The 20,508-nt window shown below is 48.2% G+C and overlaps 1 protein-coding gene across 8 annotated transcripts in view; it reads right to left on the reverse strand.

The window, feature by feature from the left end:
- LOC135104117 (probable global transcription activator SNF2L2) overlaps nt 1-20,508 on the reverse strand; it is a 60,965-nt gene that overhangs the window by 39,617 nt on the left and 840 nt on the right. For 2 of the 8 annotated variants that reach the window (XM_064011125.1, XM_064011129.1), the window contains exon 2: nt 19,940-20,171. The exons of 2 other annotated variants lie outside the window; for them this stretch is intronic. The gene's annotated coding sequence lies outside the window, so the exon portion shown is untranslated. 4 more of the 8 variants (XM_064011127.1, XM_064011122.1, XM_064011121.1 and 1 more) reach the window with 3 other exon arrangements.

Below are 20,508 nucleotides of genomic sequence, written 5' to 3' on the forward strand. Positions count from 1 at the left end.
AGGCCTGCGAGATGGACGGGTCTCTGGTTCCTCTGTGGTCCCCAGTTTAATTGGTATATAATCTGTACATCGTCAAACTAGTCACTGCATCGTTTCTATATCGCCACTCTACATCGCCATTCTGTATAGCCAGTCTACTCTACATCGTCTCTCTATCGTCTCTCTAATCACTGTTTACTCTATAATTATTGTCTCTTTCTATCGTCACTACTCTAAATCGTCTCTCTGCATCGTCATTTTACTCTGCATACATTGTCAACACATCTCTCTAACCACTCTCTACATCACACACATTGTACTGCCATTGGAGGACGATGGGGAGTGTTGAAAGGGACGCGGGTCAGTGTAGAGAGGGGCGCGGGTCAGTGCAGAGGAGAGTGCCAGTGTAGACGGAGCGGGGTGTGTCAGTGAGGAGGGGCGGGGCTCTTACACATAACACGCAGCGTACTCGTGGAAGACAACACTGCGGCAGAACACAGCAGAACATGACGCAAGACAGCACGGTCAGATTTAGTAATGTACACAGTAGTACGATCTAGCATGGAGGAGGAAGAAGAGGAAGACAACGAAGACAAAACAGGGATTAAATTCTGAAGGAGGAGGAGAAGAAAGATGAAGATGAAGAAGAAAAGGAACAGTTACTAAAACAAATATGAGAACGAGAACTTAAACAAGGAGGATGAAAATGAGAACAAGAAGGAAAGCAAAGGCAACAACCACAACACCAAGTACAAGAAAACATGATGAAAGGAGGAAGGAACAGCCCAGCCTAACTAGACCCTCTTCACAGTAGATGCACGTGACTGGCTATAAAAATGCTGTAGGAAGGAATAAGACCTCCCTCTACAGCTGTGTCCTTGAGGTGCGAGGGTGGAGTGACCGCCACGCAAACAGAAAAGGCAGGGAGTGGCCGATGGAGAGGGGGGTGGGCAGGACGCGGGTCACCAAGCGTCAGACCCGAGCCTCGCGTCCCCTCACAAGGAATGCGTCTGTATAGTCTTAATGTTGGAGTATTAGAAGAAATGGTTTTAATGTTAATCTTGGAGTATTAGAAGAAATGGTTTTAATGTTAATCTTGGAGTATTAGAAGAAATGGTTTTTATTTATTTATTTTTTTCAGCTAAACAATTTATGACATTTTAAATACATTCCGCTAACTCTTCAACGGTATTTATCTATCTAGTCTATCTATCAATCATTCAATAAATCAATCTATCTATCTATCTCTCTATCTGTATTTACGTATGCATACATGTACGAGTATGTATGTGCTGGTGCTATTTGGCGGTCAAGGGACAAAGACACGTATTTTCAAACGCTTTGTTCTCTCATCGGGGGTATTTTCAAAGGCCACAGGGATGATTAGTTAAATGTCCACGAGTCTTTGGTCTTTCCCTGCTGATGATACAGGATACTTCTTAAACTATTATTAGAAATCACGAAATCACCCTTGAAAACCACAGTAACTTCGCGTTTAAACCTCTAAAATTATTAATAGAATCACCCTTGAAAATCTTAATAACTCCCAATAAATCCTGTAAAACGGTCACTAGCATCACAAGATCACTCTTGCAAATCCCAGTAACTTTTTTCAATAAATCTTGTAAAAATGATTCTGAATTAATGCACCGAGTCTATGGTCCATATTCTGAAACATTTCCACGCCGCATCTCGACTATACAGGTTTCAAGGGCGCTTTTATTATTCTACCGACATATTAACAAGATTTATGCACTATTAAGAGGAGAAACACTCTTGAGAACCTGGCTAATCATCTCTGTGGTCTTTGAAAATAGCCGTGGTGGAAGCAAAGCGTTTCAGAATACGAGCTAAGAGAAAGAAGCACAGGCAGGCACACACACAAACAGGCGGGCAGGAATGTGGGACTGCAGGTGAGTGGGTGCATGCTATATATGCGGAGAGGGTGAAGGGTGTGAATGTGTGATGAAGGGAGTAAGTAAAGGTGAAGGTGATTGCTGGCTGGGTGTGTGGGGTTGTATGAAAGGGAAGGGCATAGTACAGGCACTGTAAAGCAGATCGATGCCTATGTGGGATAAATTAGTCTTTTCCAGGCCGGGTCTTTCACGCCAAGTAGTTCCCGCCGCCACCGCCACATCGCACCCACATTACAATTACCGGCCATATATCACACCAATAAATAACCTCGGCGCTCAAAAGTTCCTCAGATCTATATATTGCTCCAGTGCGCGCCACTTGTCAAGACACCCTTTACCATTAATGTGAATAGATCAGTAGCACGTCATTCTTCATACAGCGTACTGTAGTTTACGAAATTTGTCTATAGATCTGTTCACTGCCTTTTTCTAAACACTGCTCCAGTATGCATTGTTCAGATACGCGGCTCTTGTCACGACTCCTCTTACCATGAACGAATAAATAGCAACACTGTCTTTGTTCATAACTTACTGAAATATATGAAACTGAATAAAGGTATATACTCTACACACTGCCTTAGTCCCTGCCGCTTGTCAAGACTTCCCCTCTCCATTACTACGAATACATCAATAACAACACTGTCAACTTACTGAACTATGTGAAATTAGTGTACAGCTTTACTTATGATAATGTAAGATCAATATTAAGACTCATTTCCGATATATATATATATATATATATATATATATATATATATATATATATATATATATATATATATATATATATATATATATATATATATATATATAACTTAGTGGCAGTGGTAATTGCATTATTATTATTATTATTATTATTATTATTACTATTATTATTATTATTATCACTATTAGTAGTAGTAGTAGTAGTAGATGACGCCATTACTTAAATATTATGCTGGGATGAGAAAACACACACACACACACTGCAGGGTTTGATGAGGCCGGGTTGGGGAAGTCACGAGGTAAGGTAGTGGTTGTGGCGGTGAGAGGCCTGGGCAGGGGATGGGCAGACAGGTGGGGGTAAAAGAAGGAAGGGGAGGGAATGGTAGGTAGGACGGGGAGGCAGGCCAGTCCCCCTTCCCCTACAGGCGTGTGCAGTGGGGGGTGAAGGTCGCCTGCCAGGACAAGTTTTATTCTTTTTTCTCTTCTTTTTTCCTTTACCGTGCGAGAGTTGGAGCGCCGCAGTGTGTTGTGTTCCGTTAGCGAGGCTCGCTTGTTTACGCGGCTGAGAAAGCTTGTGAGAACACTGCTGATGTTCAGCTTTGCCAGGTTCTAGTGGGAGTTGTTAGGATTTTCAAGAAAATTTTCATGGTTGTAGTTATAGTTGAGTTTTGTCAGCCTCTGTTAGGGTTTTCAAGGGTGTTTTTGTGCAAAATTTCTCAAACACTGCAGCACTAATTTCGCTGCTCACAAGCTTTCTCGAGCACTGAGGCACTAGTCTCGACTTGTGCCAGACTAGTGGAGGTTGTTGGGGTCTTCAAGGGAGTAATTTTAATCATACTTTGCAAGCTTTCTCGAGCACTAAGGGGCTAATCTCGACTTTTACGGAGTTGTAGTAGAAGTTAAAGTTTTCAAGGGGAGTTTTCGGAATTTTTATCATAGTTCGCAAGCTTTATCGAGCACCCAGGCTCTAATATAGACTTTTGTCAGGCTCCAGTGGAAGTCAAGGTTTTCAAGAATGTTTTTAAAGGTGCTTTCATGATCCTGGTGATGACTGCAAGGATTCTGCACAGTCAATAAAAATCAAACGTATGAGAATCCTACTAATCATCTCTGTGGCCTTTGAAAACTGTCCCGATGACAGAATTTCAAGGCACTTAAGAATACAGGCACTGGATTGTGAGGCTAAGAGGGATGGACTGACTGACGCCACTTTGCACCTCCATCCTTGCCGCAACCTCCACGCGGCAGCGCCAGGACCACCTCGGGGCATGGAGGGAAGGAGGGAGGGAGGGAGGGAGGGAGGTCACTCACCCAGAATAGGTAAGTTCACAGCATACCTCGCGACCTGCGCCACGCCGTGGGTACGTGAGCCACCGCGCCACATCCTGCACGCTCCCTCTCCCCATCATACCTCACAGCCTCACAGCCTCACACCCTCAGAGCCTCCGCCGCCACCGCAGTGTACTTTGACGTGGCGAGGCATGTGTACGAGATAGGCAGTGGTAGTGATGTGGCGTGAAGTGACCACCATCACCGTCACATCTCAGGTCATGCAAATCAAAACACCGCCACTGGAGACCCTTCGCTTCCCCGTCACCCTTCTGCCTTTACTGAGGCCTCATGACGTCAGCAGCAGCAGTAGCAGCATCAACAGGGGCAAGACGTTCTGTCAACACTCGCCACACAAGCCCCTGCACCAGTAGGGCGCCGCACGCTGGGATCTGAGCAGGCAGTTTGCAGGACGTCTGAGTCCCTCTTGACTGGTGCAGGGCGTGGAGAGGCCGCGTGCAGGCCGCCCCTCCAGCCGGTGCAAGGGCGGGGCGAGGGATGCAGTGACTCGCCAAAATGAGAGCAAAAAAAGGGAAAGAAATACTTTAATTTCTTATAGCAAGTCAAGTCCCTGTGGGCGAGGCGGCGGCCGTCATCCGGAAAGGACCAAGACGCGGGAACAAGACAATAGTCGATGCCTCATCACCTCGAGGCTGTGACGCCAAGGCCATGTTTGTTTATTTCCTGACTCCTTAACATTCTGCGTGTGAACAACTTCGTCATTACCTTGGTTAGCCTATTTCCTCTTTCTTCTTCAGGGCGATGGCGGTGATGATTCCGTGTTGAGACACCTTCCCCATCAAGAGATGCAGCGAGAAGAACGCGGACGAGGCGACCAGTCAATGAGCAAACACGCTGAAGGTCGTGGCGAAGGCGACCCTCCAACCTTCCTTCCCTCCAGCCTTCCCGCGCCGCGGCCCTCACCTCCTTCTCCCCTCACCTCTCTTTCTCTGCCCTGGCCTGCCCATACCGCCCAGGAGACCTCGCTTCCACGAACATCTCGCGGACAGGTAAATACACCGAGTCTTGTCCTCGGGAACCTGCAGACATTATACGCTATGCCAATTTAACGTCCACCTCTCCCTCACCGCAGCACTTCTAACGCGGGGTGTCTTGGCCCATTCCATCTTGTCTACTCATTTTATGCCTTCCTCTTCAACCCGGAGTCCTCTCACCTTCTCCATGTAGCCTCTGCCCGGTCCCAAATTTTAACACGGTGAGATATGACGCAATTTTCACACCTACCATAATCAAAACCGGCCATGGCTACACCTCAACTATTTCCTCGCAGTAACACACTCGGCATTTCCTGGCAACACAACACACAATACCTGCAGCGTCCCCAACACGTCCTCGCGCCCTCGTCCTCACACTCCGTCCTCTTGGTCCCCAGAACACGTGCCCCAGTCCTTCAAATGACCGCCACTCTGGTACTTTTCCAAATGTCTGCACCTCTCTCTCTCTCTCTCTCTCTCTCTCTCTCTCTCTCTCTCTCTCTCTCTCTCTCTCTCTCTTATTCTGCCTTACCTTTCCTCATTAGGTTTGGTTAGGTTAGGTTAAATTAGTTACCCTTTCTCATTAAGTTTTGATTAGGTTAGTTATCCTTTCTCATTAGGTTAGGTTAGTTATTCTTTCACATTGGGTTAGTTGCCCTTTCTCATTATGTTAGTTAGGGGAGAAAAAAGGAGAAGGGGAATAACCCGAAAAAGAAAAAGATCAAGGGGAAAGAGAGAGAGAGAAAAAAAAAATCAAACGAGACCTTTGAAGACAACCACCGTTTCTTCTTAACACTCACCTCACTTCATTTAATCTCATCTCACTTCACCTCACATACCCTCCACCACCTCCTGCATTTCTAAACTGTCCTTCACTGCCTCAACACTCACCTCATCTCACTTCCACCTCACCTCACATGTCCTCGACCACCTCCTCCCGCATTCCCAGACTGTCCTGCACTACCTAAGAATGCCGGCAGGAAACGTCTCATCTCATGCTAATCAAGTTCCAAGAAATGAAATGTTCTGTATCATCCTCATCATATATCTTCCTCCTTCCTTCCTCTCGTCTCCTGTGTGTGTGTGTGTGTGTGTGTGTGTGTGTCTTTGCGTGGGATATACTAAGGCAGGTTTCTTTAAGTAGTAATGGTAGTGTGGATGTGGTAGTAGCAGCAGCAGCAGTAGTAGTAGTAGTAGTAGTAGTAGTAGTAGTAGTAGTAGTAGTAGTAGTAGTAGTAGTGGTAGTAGTAGTAGTAGTAGTAGTAGTAGTAGTAGTAGTAGTAGTAGTAGTAGTAGTAGTAGTAGTTCAGAAGTGTGTGTGTGTGTGTGTGTGTGTGTGTGTGTGTGTGTGTGTGTGTGTGTGTGTGTGTGTGTGTGTGTGTGTGTGTGTGTGTGTGTGTGTGTGTGTGTGTGGATGTAGAAGACGTAGTAGTAGTAGTAATAGTAGTAGTAGTAGTAGTCTAGAAGTGTGTGTGTGTGTGTGTATCATTATGCAGGAGGTCTTTATCAGGAAGCGGCCTTGATGGCAATCCCTGCAGTACAGTTCACCTTTAAGCACCGCGGTCTACTCCGAGGAACCGGTAAGGACGAGGCCAGGGCGGTGAGCGCCTTGTACGCAGCTACCACCCCTCCCTTCCCCTCACCCTGCCCTCCACTCTCCACGCCAGTCTACCCCATACACGCATCGCTACCCACTCTGAGATCCGTGTGTGTGTGTGTGTGTGTGTGTGTGTGTGTGTGTGTGTGTGTGTCGTGGGTCAGTACTAAGTCACACGGAATGAACCAGGGACCACTAATTCAAGGGCATTCAACAATATACGGAAAAAAAAAAAAAAAAAAAAAAAAATATATATATATATATATATATATATATATATATATATATATATATATATATATATATATATATATATATATATATATATATATATATATATATATATATACACAAAGAAATAAATAAAAAGTTGATACAAAAAAACAGCTTTGGAGACTGGTAACACTTGCAAACCTCGACACGTGTAGAAGTCTCCATTACCTATTTATTACACGTGGCGCAGCCTTGAAGCAGAGACCTGTAATCTTAAACCCTCAACTCTCTCATCACAACTGAAAGAGGTCAGAGACAATTAACCAGGTTTTCATAGCTGTTTTTGCCATCTGATGATACAGAATACTTGTTAATTTGCCACTAGAATCATGGAAAACTCCTTGAAAACCTCCTATAGCTTCTATTGCAGGTTCTTGACATTTGTGGAGGTAAGACGGCAATGTTTCATAATACTGCCCGCTATCCCTCGTGCGCACCAGTGTTGTGAAGGAGTGAGGCGAGGCTTGACTGATGGCTTACACGCAGGATCTCAGCTTGCTATAAATAAACATTGGGTGGTGATATTTATTTGCTTACTTCTCACGAATTGAATGAGAGCATACAACGAGCTGATACATTTGTTGAAAGATAAACGAAGCCTAATTTTTTGGCATTACAAGGGATTTCAGATTGCTATAAATAACACTATATTTGTATATTCATTTCTCACGAGCTGATTGGGAGAATACAAAGGGATAACATATTTGCTAACCGTTAAACGAAGCCTTGCTAAAAAAAAATACGAATGATATATATACGCTAACGTTTCACGAACTGACTGGAAGAATACAATGTGACGGCTGCTGCACCGACACTCGGGAAGGGCAGCGGTGGTACGGACACTGAACCCGCTGCGCTGAAAGGTTAAGACCACTCAGCAGTCTGCACGCCGTCACCCAGCGACCCTCGTTGGGATACAGCTATAGGATTGCAAATGTACTAATCTCTCTCTCTCTCTCTCTCTCTCTCTCTCTCTCTCTCTCTCTCTCTCTCTCTCTCTCACGTCCGTTACTTGAATGCAGGAGCTGGGCGCTGTTACGTTCCCGCTAAGACGCTGCATCAAAGCCACAATCGCTGTAACAGTGCACGCCTAGCGTGATCGCGGAGACCCGCCGTTAAGTTGCACACACACACACACAAACACACACACACACACACACACACACACACACACACACACACACACACACACATACAGCATAACGCAGCAGTAATTACAGTAATCACAGCTGTAGACTCGTGTTCAGGCCTGACGCGAGACGGAGTTGGGATGTAAGGCAAGGAAGCCAAGTGATAACGTTTTCAATTGACATCCTATGAGGTATGCAATGGAAGACTGCGAGGCGGTGACACTTTCTCTGTGTTCTCCCTGGCTGGTGTGCAGGAGAATACGCAGGGTTTGTGTTCCTTGCCGCGCGTCCTTCCTTCACAAGGGGAGGCGTACAGCAGCGGCCAAGGACGAGCGCCGCCCTGCCCACCACAAGCCCTCACGCCACTCACCGCACCGCCCCTCGTCGGCGTAGCAAACAGGTTGCTGCAAGATGGAATTTCCTGCTCAGACGTCCCGTTCCCACACGCCGGAAATGTCGATGCGGATTCTGACTTGTGCAGAAAAAAATATATGACACGTATAAATAAATGTACAAAAACAGCGCGATTCCCGTGACGTGTCACCGCCTGGAGGCGACGCGGCAATGTGCTGTGCTGTGCTGTGCCGTGGCGCGGCGAGTGTTGCGCTCGCCATGCCAGGAGTGTACCGCGCGACAGGGAGTGATAATGGTGCCACATCCTGGCAGGGAGAAGTGGTGGTGCCACACCCTGGCAGGGAGGGGTGGTGGTGCCACACCCTGGCAGGGAGGGGTAGTGATGCCACACGCGCGGGGTGTTTCCTATTCTTCAGCGTAACGCGTATAGCGTGTCCTGCATCGATCGCCGCACAATTACGGACACACACACACACACACACACACACACACCACAGCCTTGTAATCTCAGTCCCAAGGGGGGAAGGGCGAAATACACGCACATATAATACATTCCTCTTCACCCTCCCCGCGTGCACCGTGGCGTTCTGGCGTGGCATGGACAGACAGAGGGCAGAGGACAGTGCTATACCAGGTTCGCTGTGGCGCCCTTGCAGAGAATGTACTACCCGAGGTCAACGACAGAGCTGCTGCTGCTGTAGTTGCCGCCAGCGTGATGTGCTGCCCGGCGGCCTGGGGGCTCACGGTGACTTCGAACACACTGAACAGAGAAGACCTTGCAGGATTGCAGACTGTGTGTGTGTGTGTGTGTGTGTGTAGCACCAGTGCACAGCCACACGGCCCCAGTACTCGGCATTGCACCTCAAGTTTTCATCATCCACGCGGGACAGGCAGGTCGAGGATGAGTCGCTCGCAGACCACAGACCACAGACCGCGGGCGAGGTGGCGGCGTGTTCTCTGGGGGACGCTGGGTCAGCCTCGGGGTCTGGTATGGGAGGGAGAGGCGGGGAGTGAGGAGTGGATCGTCGCCACTGACCTTCAACTGACCGGGTCGTCTTCTGGCATGCCCCCTGGCCGGCCCCTGCCACCACCACCACAACGGCGTTCAGGCAACTCACTGCTACTACTCACGTCGCGGCGCCCTCGCTGCCTCTCCACTGACCACCACAACAAGCAAACGTTTGCTCGACACACTTAGAAACATAAGAACAATGTTATGCTTCTATAACTTAACGTAGAAACAGGAAAAGATTGGTAAACACACACACACACACACACATTTAGGGATTGATTAAGTGATTGATTTGAAGGCGCCGCAACAACACATTCAAGATTTCCATAATGAAGTGGTGACGCCACGCCTCAGAAGACGCTCCAGCCCTAAGTAGTTCACGATCCTGCCTTACATCACGCGACGGACACACACACACACACACACACACACACACACACATTCGTCCGTCAGTGCCGCCATGAACACACCGAGGAGCACGGCCTAAGGGCAGCAAGAAAAGGACAACGTCACGCCAGGCGCCCGTCACCACCGCCCTGTAGGAATGCGCGAAATGATACAGGTAAGGGAAGAAAATTTATGTTGCCCGTAATACCTGACGGTGCGGAGACACACCGGTAACAGGTCCTCGCTGAGGCTGCGGACTGCGGGCTGGCTGCCACCCGTCCCGGCACTCACCACTGTCTCACGGACCCAGGCGTCCCCCCCACCCCAGACACCTCGCAATGCACCGCCGCCTCCGCCTCCAGACCCGTGTTTGCCCTACGTGAGCAATATGGCGACTCCATTCCTGGGCCACCGGTGTGGGAGCGACGCCGGGGACTCCCTGACAGCCCGCGCCGCAACCCCCGAGTACTGCCGCGGTGCAGGGAGCCACCGAGTACTTCCGCGGTGCAGGGAGCCACCGAGTACTGCCGCGGTGCAGGGAGCCACCGAGTACTTCCGCAGCGCAGAGAGCCACCAGTACTGCCGCGGTGCAGGGACCCACCAGTACTGCCGCGGGGCAGAGAGCCACCAGTACTGCCGCGGTGCAGGGACCCACCAGTACTGCCGCGGGGCAGAGAGCCACCAGTACTGCCGCGGTGCAGGGACCCACCAGTACTGCCGCGGGGCAGAGAGCCACCAGTACTGCCGCGGTGCAGGGACCCACCAGTACTGCCGCGGTGCAGAGAGCCACCAGTACTGCCGCGGTGCAGGGAGCCACCAGTACTGCCGCGGTGCAGGGAGCCACAGAGTACATCCGCGGTGCAGAGAGCCACCAGTACTGCCGCGGTGCAGGGACCCACCAGTACTGCCGCGGTGCAGGGACCCACCAGTACTGCCGCGGGGCAGAGAGCCACCAGTACTGCCGCGGTGCAGGGAGCCACAGAGTACAGACGAGGTGCAGAGAGCCACCAGTACTGCCGCGGTGCAGGGACTCACCGAGTACTGCCGCGGTGCAAAGAGCCACCGAGTACAGCTGCGGTGCAGGGAGCCACCACTACTGCCGCGGTGCAGGGAGCCAGTGCCCTGGTGCCGCACCTCCACAGCCTCAGGCGCATCAATTGTTACGTAACCCGTGAATAGCGGCGTTAGTAAACTTCATCAGGTATGCTTAGATACACTTAATTATATAGGACGGGTCAATGCCGCTACAAGTATGTACGTAATATTTACTAAGCCTGAGGTACCTCCGCGGTGCAGCGACTCGCATTTCTGGCCTTGTAACCTAGAGTCTGCTGAGTGCAGGACGGGACGAAGGGCTGGGGCAGCCGGCCGGCCAGCCAGCCAGCCCGTGACCTTCCCTAGTAAGCAGGTACCTGGGGATACCTGGCCAAGGCTAACTGAGGTGCCCGGGCCGTCACTCAAAAGTGTGTCCTTGGGCAGGGGAGTCCAGGCCGCCGCGCCATGCAGGGCCGCGGCGGGAGCAGTACCAGGGGGGCAGGTGTGTGCCTCCCCCTCCTCCTCTGTGCACCTGGCCTGGTGTTCCACGTTGCCTTGGGCCTGTGGTGACTCACAACACACAGTGACGTGCACATTACACCCACCACCTCATGACATCTCTTACTCTATGTTCCCGACGTGCACCACAGTCACCACTCATTCCCTCACACCTAACCATTCCTACCATACACACACACACACACACACACACACACACATTTACCACTCAGTCCCTCACTCCTCGCCGTTCCTTTCTTCTCTGCACCAGTACCTCCTCCAGCCCTTGTGTCATGCCCTTCCCTGCCTCACACTAACGCCTCCCCTTCCACATCACCACACTTCTTCCTTCCCGCACGCTAAAACCACAGCCAAAGTTTTTATTTTTATCAATTTTTTCTTTCTTTCCACCACGAGTTCACTAAAAGCTCACTTCCAAAGATTTTTCACACCAATACTACACGATCCGCTAAACTGTGCTGTCTTTTTTTCTTTTTCTTTTTTGTTTTCTTTTATTTCGTATTCCTTGCTCTCTCTTTTTCTTTTCATTTTCGAAATAGAAGGGTTGTTATTTTTTTTTCTTTTTTTTTTTTTTCTTTTTTTTTTACTCGGGTTTCAAAAATACTCTCATCCTCCTTGCTTCTTTTTCCCTTCCTTTTTTCCTGTCTCCAGCGCATCCCTCCACCTCTCTCTCTCTCTCTCTCTCTCTCTCTCTCTCTCTCTCTCTCTCTCTCTCTCTCTCTCTTAGCCGCCCTCCCCTAATCCTTTCTCCTGTCGCTCCTGTCGTTCTCCTCTCGCCTTTTCCACTTGAAGGATTTTCCATATAATACTTTTGTCCTGTTTCACCGAGCGAGCGTCGTTTCCTGGTGTTTCTTCTTTCCAGTCCTGTTGCTTCTTATTCAGACATCCTTTCCTAGTCCTTTCTGTCCCATTCTATCCTAACCTCTGTCCTATTCTATTTTGTTACTCTCTTCATTATCTATTATTTTGTCTTACATAATCACACCTTATGTTATTCTTTTCAGTATCAGCATTTCTGCGTTATTTAATGAAACTTTCTTATACTCTTCAGTAACTAGAGTTTTGCCTTACATAATCACACCTTATGTTATTCCTTTCAGTATCAACACCTCTGTACTATATAATGACTCTTTTGTTATATTCTTCATTAACTATGCATTTCTACTCTGTATCATCATACTTCCTTCCGTTATTCATTAGAGTAATTACTTATACGTCTGCTTTACTTGATTACACTTCCTTCTGTTATTCATTTCAGTATCAACAACTCTGCTTTGTGCAATGACACTTCAGTCTGTTATGCATCCTTTTTTTTTTACACTTTTCTTGGTCACATTTTTGTTAGCCATACCTAAGCTACACTTCATCACTTCACCTCCTTCCTCTTCAGCATCTACAATTCTGCCGCTCTTGATCTGTCACGATTACTTCTTTTACATTTCTCTTGGGCACATTTCTGTCACTGCTACCTGGCACACCTTCCCCTCATTACTAAGCACGCTGGCACATCTTTTCTTGTTCTGCAGCCATCTCCAAAGATTGTACTCGCTAAAAATTGCAAAATATATTATCTTTTATCCATTTGTAATAGATTCTTACAAAGATTCCACGCATTGTTGTTAGTGATGTGAACTGTTGCATAGATCAGGAGGAGAAGGATTGTCTTCAGAGCATAGATCAGGGTTAAGGTACACTTCATCCCTTCACCTCCACTTCTCTCATGTCAACAGGTGTACTTTCTCGAACTTCACCTGTCTTCAGTCCACCACTCCACCTAATCCACCCCATTATAATCACAACACACTACACGCAACACACCATGCCATACTGCATCTTCACGTCTTACCCCTCCCATCCACAAGCACAGGACTTAACCACCCATCCACTCAGCCCACCCACTCACCCAGCCACCCCATCCAGCACGTCATCCACACCTGGTTAATCTTGCAGTTCGACATGTGGCTGAGTTAATTAAAGCCCACAATGTGTTAAGTAATTGTCAGTATTGTTTGGTAATAGGCAGGAGTGGCTGCCAATGAGTGAATGAGTGAGTGAGTGAGTGAGTGCATTAGTCGGACCTCCTACCTTCCTCTGCCTTCATTAATAGTCACATCTGTCTTGATTAACCCCCACCTGTTTCAATTCATAGTCACATGTCATAACTGTTGGTCACGTGTCTTAATTTAGGGTAACCTGTTTCAGTTTACAGTCACCTGTCTTAATTTATGGTAACTTGCATTAATCTGTGGTCACCTCTTTTATTTTCACCTGTCTTGTACCTGCTGGCTTGCTCACTAATCACATACTACCAGGAGCAATCAGGGGCCATCAGCGCGTGTGGGCGTGTCTGTGGGGGTGTCGTGGCGTGATGATGACCCACGCCACGCCACCACAGCTCTACAAAGACACGCTCGCAGGCCGCGCCACACATTGCTATGCTGCACAACCGCCACAACACCTCGGCGTTACGCGAATCAATATGTCATAACCCCAGTCAGAGAGAGAGAGAGAGAGAGAGAGAGAGAGAATTACCTGTACCTTACAACACTAAAACATCTTTCTGGAAATGATTGGTGAGTGGCGTGTCGTCTCACACACACACACACACACACACACACACACATACACACACACACACACACACACTCACATACACGCACACGCGCGCGCACACACACACACACACACACACACACACACATACACACACACACTCGTATACACGCACACGCGCACGCACACACACACACACACACACAAACACACACACACGGTTACACACACGCACGCACACACACGCACGCACACACCCACACACGAGGCGGGGCACCACCACGGGCGGCGAGGTGACAGGGGCGGGCAGGGGACGCGTGGGTGGGAGTGGGTGGGAGTATCGAGGACAATAGATATGGGAGGAAACGTTTGAGGGAAGGAGACGCGTGGGAGGGGAGGGCGTGGCGGGGCCGCCTTGATCCTTCGCCCCAACGGCCCCGCCTGGTATCGACTCGCGCCGCGCCGCCCTCACCTTTAAACCTTGGCGAAGGCCGAGGCGGGCGTGGAGGCTCCCTGGCAGGGCTCCGCAAGGCTGCTCTGCATCCCAGCACAGTGAGGGGCCTCGCCTGCCCCCACCACTCCAAGGCTCATGTGACTGTTTGTGCCCTCCCTCACAGCCAGGGGCGCGGGGGCAAAGCGGCTGGACGGGGCTGGCGGGGGGCTGCTGCTTGCATGCCGGGGCGTTCTCGCGTCACTACCGCCGAGGCTGAGTGTGGAGGATGCTCACTGTGCTCTTCACCTCACCGCCGCCTCCTCCTCCTCCGGCAGTAGTAGCAACACTGACGGAGGAGAAGGAGGACAGGGAGGAAGGAGGAGGCGGCGAAGGAGACCTGCGCACCAGTTCCTAGCAAGAGAAGGCAAGCGTCCTGACGCTTGCGTGGCATGCTAACTCTGACCTCACCGTCGTCGATACATGTGAATTTTCTGAATTCTCTCTCTCTCTCTCTCTCCGATACATGGGAATTTTCTGAATTCTCTCTCTCTCTCTCTCTCTCTCTCTCTCTCTCTCTCTCTCTCCTCTCTCTCTCTCTCTCTCTCTCTCTCTCTCTCTCTCTCCGATACATGGGAATTTTCTGAATTCTCTCTCTCTCTCTCTCTCTCTCTCTCTCTCTCTCTCTCTCTCTCTCTCTCTCTCTCTCTCTCTCTCTCTCTCTCTCTCTCTCTCTCTCTCTCTCTCTCCTTCAGGAACCACAGCCTGGTAAGAGCCTGGGCGGCGGTCATCACTTGCCAGTCTGGCGTGAGTCTGCTGGTCACCTCCCACTCACTCCTCCCTTTCCTTCACATGCCTCACTTCACCACGCTGAATATACCGCCTCTCGTCCGATCAGCGAAATTAAGCAACGCTGGCTTCCGTTAGTACTTGGATGGGTGACTGTCTGTTGTTGCCGTTGTTGAATGCACCAAGCGGCGTGTCGTCACTTGACCTGACCTAAAGTGACGTAATCTGTAATGTTGCTCTGCGGGTCCGAGATGTCGGCGTGGTGCTGAGCGACGCGCCTCCACTCAGCGCGTCGAGGCGTGCTGCACTGGGCGCTGAACTATTTGGGTTGAAGCGCTAAAAGTTGACTTCATGGCACTGAGATTGTTGTAGTCATGTTTGTATTGGGTGAGTAGTTTGAAGATTGAAGAAAAATTGTGTAATGCTTGTAATGGAGGCGTCGAATTATTTACCTATTTGTCATGTCATACATTAGTTATGTTACTTATTTGTCGTGTCACATATTTGTCATGTCACATACTGTCATCTCACAAACTATCATCTCACACAATCAGTCATCTCACATAACTAATACTCATCACCTCACCAGCCTTGTAATCAGTTTATCACGTTTAACATTTAACAAATATTTTTATCTATAATTTTTACCTTTGTCACCTAACGTCATACTTCCTAACTGCATTTTCTTTTTTTTTTTTAATCTTACGATCTTACACCAAGAGGAGTACGTTTCATGAGCATAACACTCTGAACCTTTCAAACACCAGAGAAGAGGCACCGCTGGAAGTCACTGAAATGAGGCAGCTGCGATCTTCTCGAGGATTGACGAAGCTGGACAAGACCAGGAACGAATCAGAGGCACATCACATGCACATCTGTTTAGGGACAAAGCTAGAGAGGCAAAACTGCAGTGGTCTGGGCAAGTCAGGAGGAAAGACGAAGAGTGTGTGGGGAGAAGGATGCTGGGGATGGATCTACACGGCAGAGGGAAGAGAGGGAGACCTAAGAGAGAGGTAATGGATGCAGTGAGAGAAGACATGATTGTAATAGGCGTGAGTGAGGAAGGCGCATAAGACCAAGTGTGTTGAAGATGGTCGATCCGCTGTGGTGATCCTAAGCCATCTATAACTTTTGCTATAACTACCAATATATTGCTTGCTACTACTATCACCACTACCACCACCGATAAAACGACCGTACATTACTGCACCTATGCCACACCACCACACCACACTTACACCACACCACAACACACCACACCAAACCACCGCACATACACCACCACCACCACCACCACCACCTCAACTGACGCTCCTTCCTCTTAACAGAAGCAGCATTTGTAATTTCACCCTATCATGAGATCCACTTTTATTATTACGTTTATTTATTCATATATTTACCTATTTCTTTATTTATCTGTTCTTTTCTTTCTTTCTTTACTTTTCACTTCGTGCATGCTTCCGAAGCAATTTTCATATCAGTCACGTGTCACTAACTTCACCGTAACACTTTGCAGCCCTTGTCAGGCATTAGCATTAGCCTTTCCCTCTCCGCCACCAAATTTGACGTGATGCTTATCGTAAAATTCAAACCAGTCCTCATCATTCACGCAGCGCCGTCCTTACTGGCTTATTATTATTATTATTATTATTATTATTATTATTATTATTATGATCACTATTATCACATTATATTATTATTATTATTATTATTACTATCATTATTACTAATATTATTATCACTATTATTATTATTACATCTAACAACTATTCCAGTGTCACGGGATCCGAACTTCTACGATATTCCTATCATCATCGTCATCATCATCATCATCATCATCATCATCGCCATTATCATCATGGTGATCCTAAGACGCTCAGGAGCGTGAAAGGATCAGTAACAGAGAGAGAGAGAGAGAGAGAGAGAGAGAGAGAGAGAGAGAGAGAGAGAGAGAGAGAGAGAGAGAGAGAGAGAGAGAGAGAGAGAGAGAGAGAGAGAGAGAGAGACTTGTATATTATCTTCCTTTATCTTAATGACAGGGATGGGATATTCGTATTCGAATATATTCGAATACAGTATTTGGGTGTATTTGTATTCGTATTCGAATACTTGTCATCTAACATAAAAGTATTCGCATTCGTATTCGAATACTTGGGAAAAGTATTCGTATTCTTCAAATAATATGCCGAATAATCTTAAATACATCATCAGAAATAGTAGTTATTGTTCCTTCCAAGTTACAAATCCTCGTTCCTGTTTGTTCGACATGTATGATATATATATATATATATATATATATATATATATATATATATATATATATATATATATATATATATATATATATATATATATATATATATATATATAAGTGAGATCTACAGCAAGACACTAGAAAAGACTTCACTATTATAATTTGATATAGTATTTTGTAGTATTTCTTTCAGTACGACTTGGATATATACTTGAAAATTTTGGAAAAGAAATATGTGTAGGTGTGATAAACATGTACAGAATACTGGCATCAGGTATAAGTTCATGACGTCATTCTACTATTGAATAACTTTAGTACCATATTAGGCTCATTGCCGAGCTGCCTACATGAAAAAGTTATTCTCAACGAAAAGTATTCATGAATGCATTCACGAATACTCTCATGAAGTATTCGTATTTGTATTCGAATTAGCAATATTTCACTGTATTCGTATAAATATGAAGTATTCGTATTTGTATTCGAATACACAGTTTTTGTATTCACCCCATCCCTGCTTAATGCATTCCTCGTATCTTGTTTTGTACTGTAATTCTGACACTGCTACTGCTACTGCTGCTGCTGCTACTACTACTACTACTACTACTACTACTAGTACTACTACTACTACTACTACTACTATTACTACTACTACTACTTTTACTAACGTAGGAGTCGTTAAGCTAATGCACGGAGCACCCGAACGGGATGGATGGACACACACACACACACACACACACACACACAAAACCCATCCATTAACAATTCTCAGGAGAAAACAACCCCAATTCTACGAAAAAACCCATCCATTATTACTCCCACGAAATTTTCCAGACAAAACGTTTTGTTATGACCGAAGGAACACATGCAATGAACAAAACAGCGCCGTCCACAGGCAGACTACAAGTGCCCGTCACCTCAGCGAGCTACGTTACCACAAACTCACAAACCCGCGCATCTGGGGGTGAGACGATCACGATTCCTCCAAGGACCAATTACTGCCCTGTCCTTGATGAGCGCCGTTTACCGCTATACAGCACGCGGCGAGGAATTATCAGGCAGCGGTGTGTCTTGGCCCAAGTGCAGGAAACATCTTTAAGCACTCCTGCGCTTTCCACACGCAGAGTTACAACATTGAGTCTTACCTTATTTTGTTTTTCCAGCAGTGCATACGATTTCCTCAATATCCAGAGGAGCTTAGGAGTTCACATAGGCGGCCACTGGTTCGTGCGTCGTGCAGGTGCGAGGGGCGCGAGGTGCAGGGAAGGCTGAAGCACGAGGCGCGGCCAGCACGTGGAGGCGTGGAGGTTCGGGCAGCGTGCACACCCTCACCCGACCAGAGTGTGAAAGTCACTGGCAACGCGTCCTCCACCAGTGCACAACTGCTCCGCCTCCTGCTTCCAGCCTCTCTCCTCACTCCTCTGCAGCCTTGTCTCATCTTCCCGCCCAGATGACAGGTCAAGTTCACTCTTTTCTTTCGTGCTCTAGTGCATCGCATCAGTTTCTCGGCCACCGCAGTGATGTACTGAGTGCAAGCCCTGGTGGTGGTGGTAGTTGTTGTTGTTGTGGTGGTGGTGGTGGTGGTGGTGGTGGTGGTGGCGGAGAATGACCAACCAGGCGGTCCCTGCGAGGGAGGCCTCCACAGAGTGGCTCCTATGTGACATGTTGTACATCTGATACTCCTACAGTTTTTAGATTAATTAATAAACACAGGGTGCATAAAAAACGCTAAGTGTTTTCCTCCGCCCTAAGTCTCCGCTGAAGGGCGCAAGGGGCGGGTCACCTGTGGGCAGAGGGCGGGAGGAGGCCACAGAATGTTGGAACGGCAGATGCGCCACCTGCACTCTGGGCGTTGTTCAGGACGGGGCTCTTGTTAGCGGGTCACGCATCAAGTGGTGGCATCGCCGCCCACACACACTCCGCCCTCCCGTGGCTCCTCAGTAACAGGCTCCTCTCATCTTCCCTCCTCTAAGGATGTGCCTTATCTTCTCCGTCACATTGTTCGGGACGCGGCCTTGAGGGCGGCTCATCCCTTGGGTCTCCTCAGCGGCAACCTGTGTCCTGCACCAGCAGCAGCAGGACGGGCACGTGACGCATCCTTCACCCCAGAGGACCAACACGTGACAGTTCGGTACTCAGCGTCGCGGTGATTGCTCGCTTGACTCAGCCAGTCAGTGAGTCTGCCAAGGCACCTGTTACACCTCCCAGCGTGGCTGCGAGGAGTCGCGTCCCGCTCCCTCGCCACCACCACCTCCCTGCACTATAATATTAATCTTATGAGTTAAGGCGCCGCAGGAACAAAGCTACATGCCTCTCCTACCCAGAAACTGCCTGTAAATTCAGTGTGGGTGTGCGTGGCATCAGTGTTGCCGCACACGGCCTGAGGCTGGGAAACCCGGGCGATGGGACCACGGCGAATCTGTTTTGTCCCAGGCCTCGGGAGTGGCAGCTTAGGCAAATGTGCCGTTGCTGGGGCACGTGCTGGCCTTGCCTCACGTACTGTACCTGCACGTATATGCACGTGGACGCATCAAGTGTGTACAGTTGCCTAATTAGTGTCGGGCACGCAGTCAGCAGTGGTCGCAGCACATTTTGGCAATACTACAACTGACACAACATTGGAAATACACAAGTCACATCATGTTCTTTTTTCACCACCACCACCACCGTCACCACTACACTCACCCAGCACAAGGAAGGACGGAGGGACGAACAAGAGAGCGGTGTGGTGTTCCTGGTGCGGTATTCAAACTTGAAAGCCCAGCCTGGCGATGCATGAGGGGCCGCAGCACAGGCAGCACAGGGTTGCTTCCCATGCAGCAAGCGTATGGTCAGGCCAGCGGCTTTCATGACAGCAACACCAGCGTGATTTACTTCTGGTTTCACTCAACCTGGTGCATGTGTTCCGTCCCAGCCTCTGTGTATGTGAAACTAGGTGAACATTGCATATTTCTACGTCATGTGTCAACTAATATACCTAATATACTTCTGCAGGTAAATCAGATAACCATTGTACACTTTTGCAGGTAAACCAGGTAAACTTTACACATTTCAGTAACCCAGATAAGCTTTACACATTTCTGCAGGTAAACCACGTAAATCTTATATTCTTCTGCGGATAATCCATGTAACCCTTAGGCATTTCTGCAAGTAAACCACTTAAGTCCTACACACTTTTGCAGGTAAACAAACTAAATTTTACACATTCTGCAGATAAACCAGCAAACCTTATACGTCTCTACATCATGTGTCAA

Source organism: Scylla paramamosain, chromosome 10, assembly GCF_035594125.1.
Source record: "Scylla paramamosain isolate STU-SP2022 chromosome 10, ASM3559412v1, whole genome shotgun sequence".
Lineage (NCBI taxonomy): Eukaryota > Metazoa > Arthropoda > Malacostraca > Decapoda > Portunidae > Scylla > Scylla paramamosain.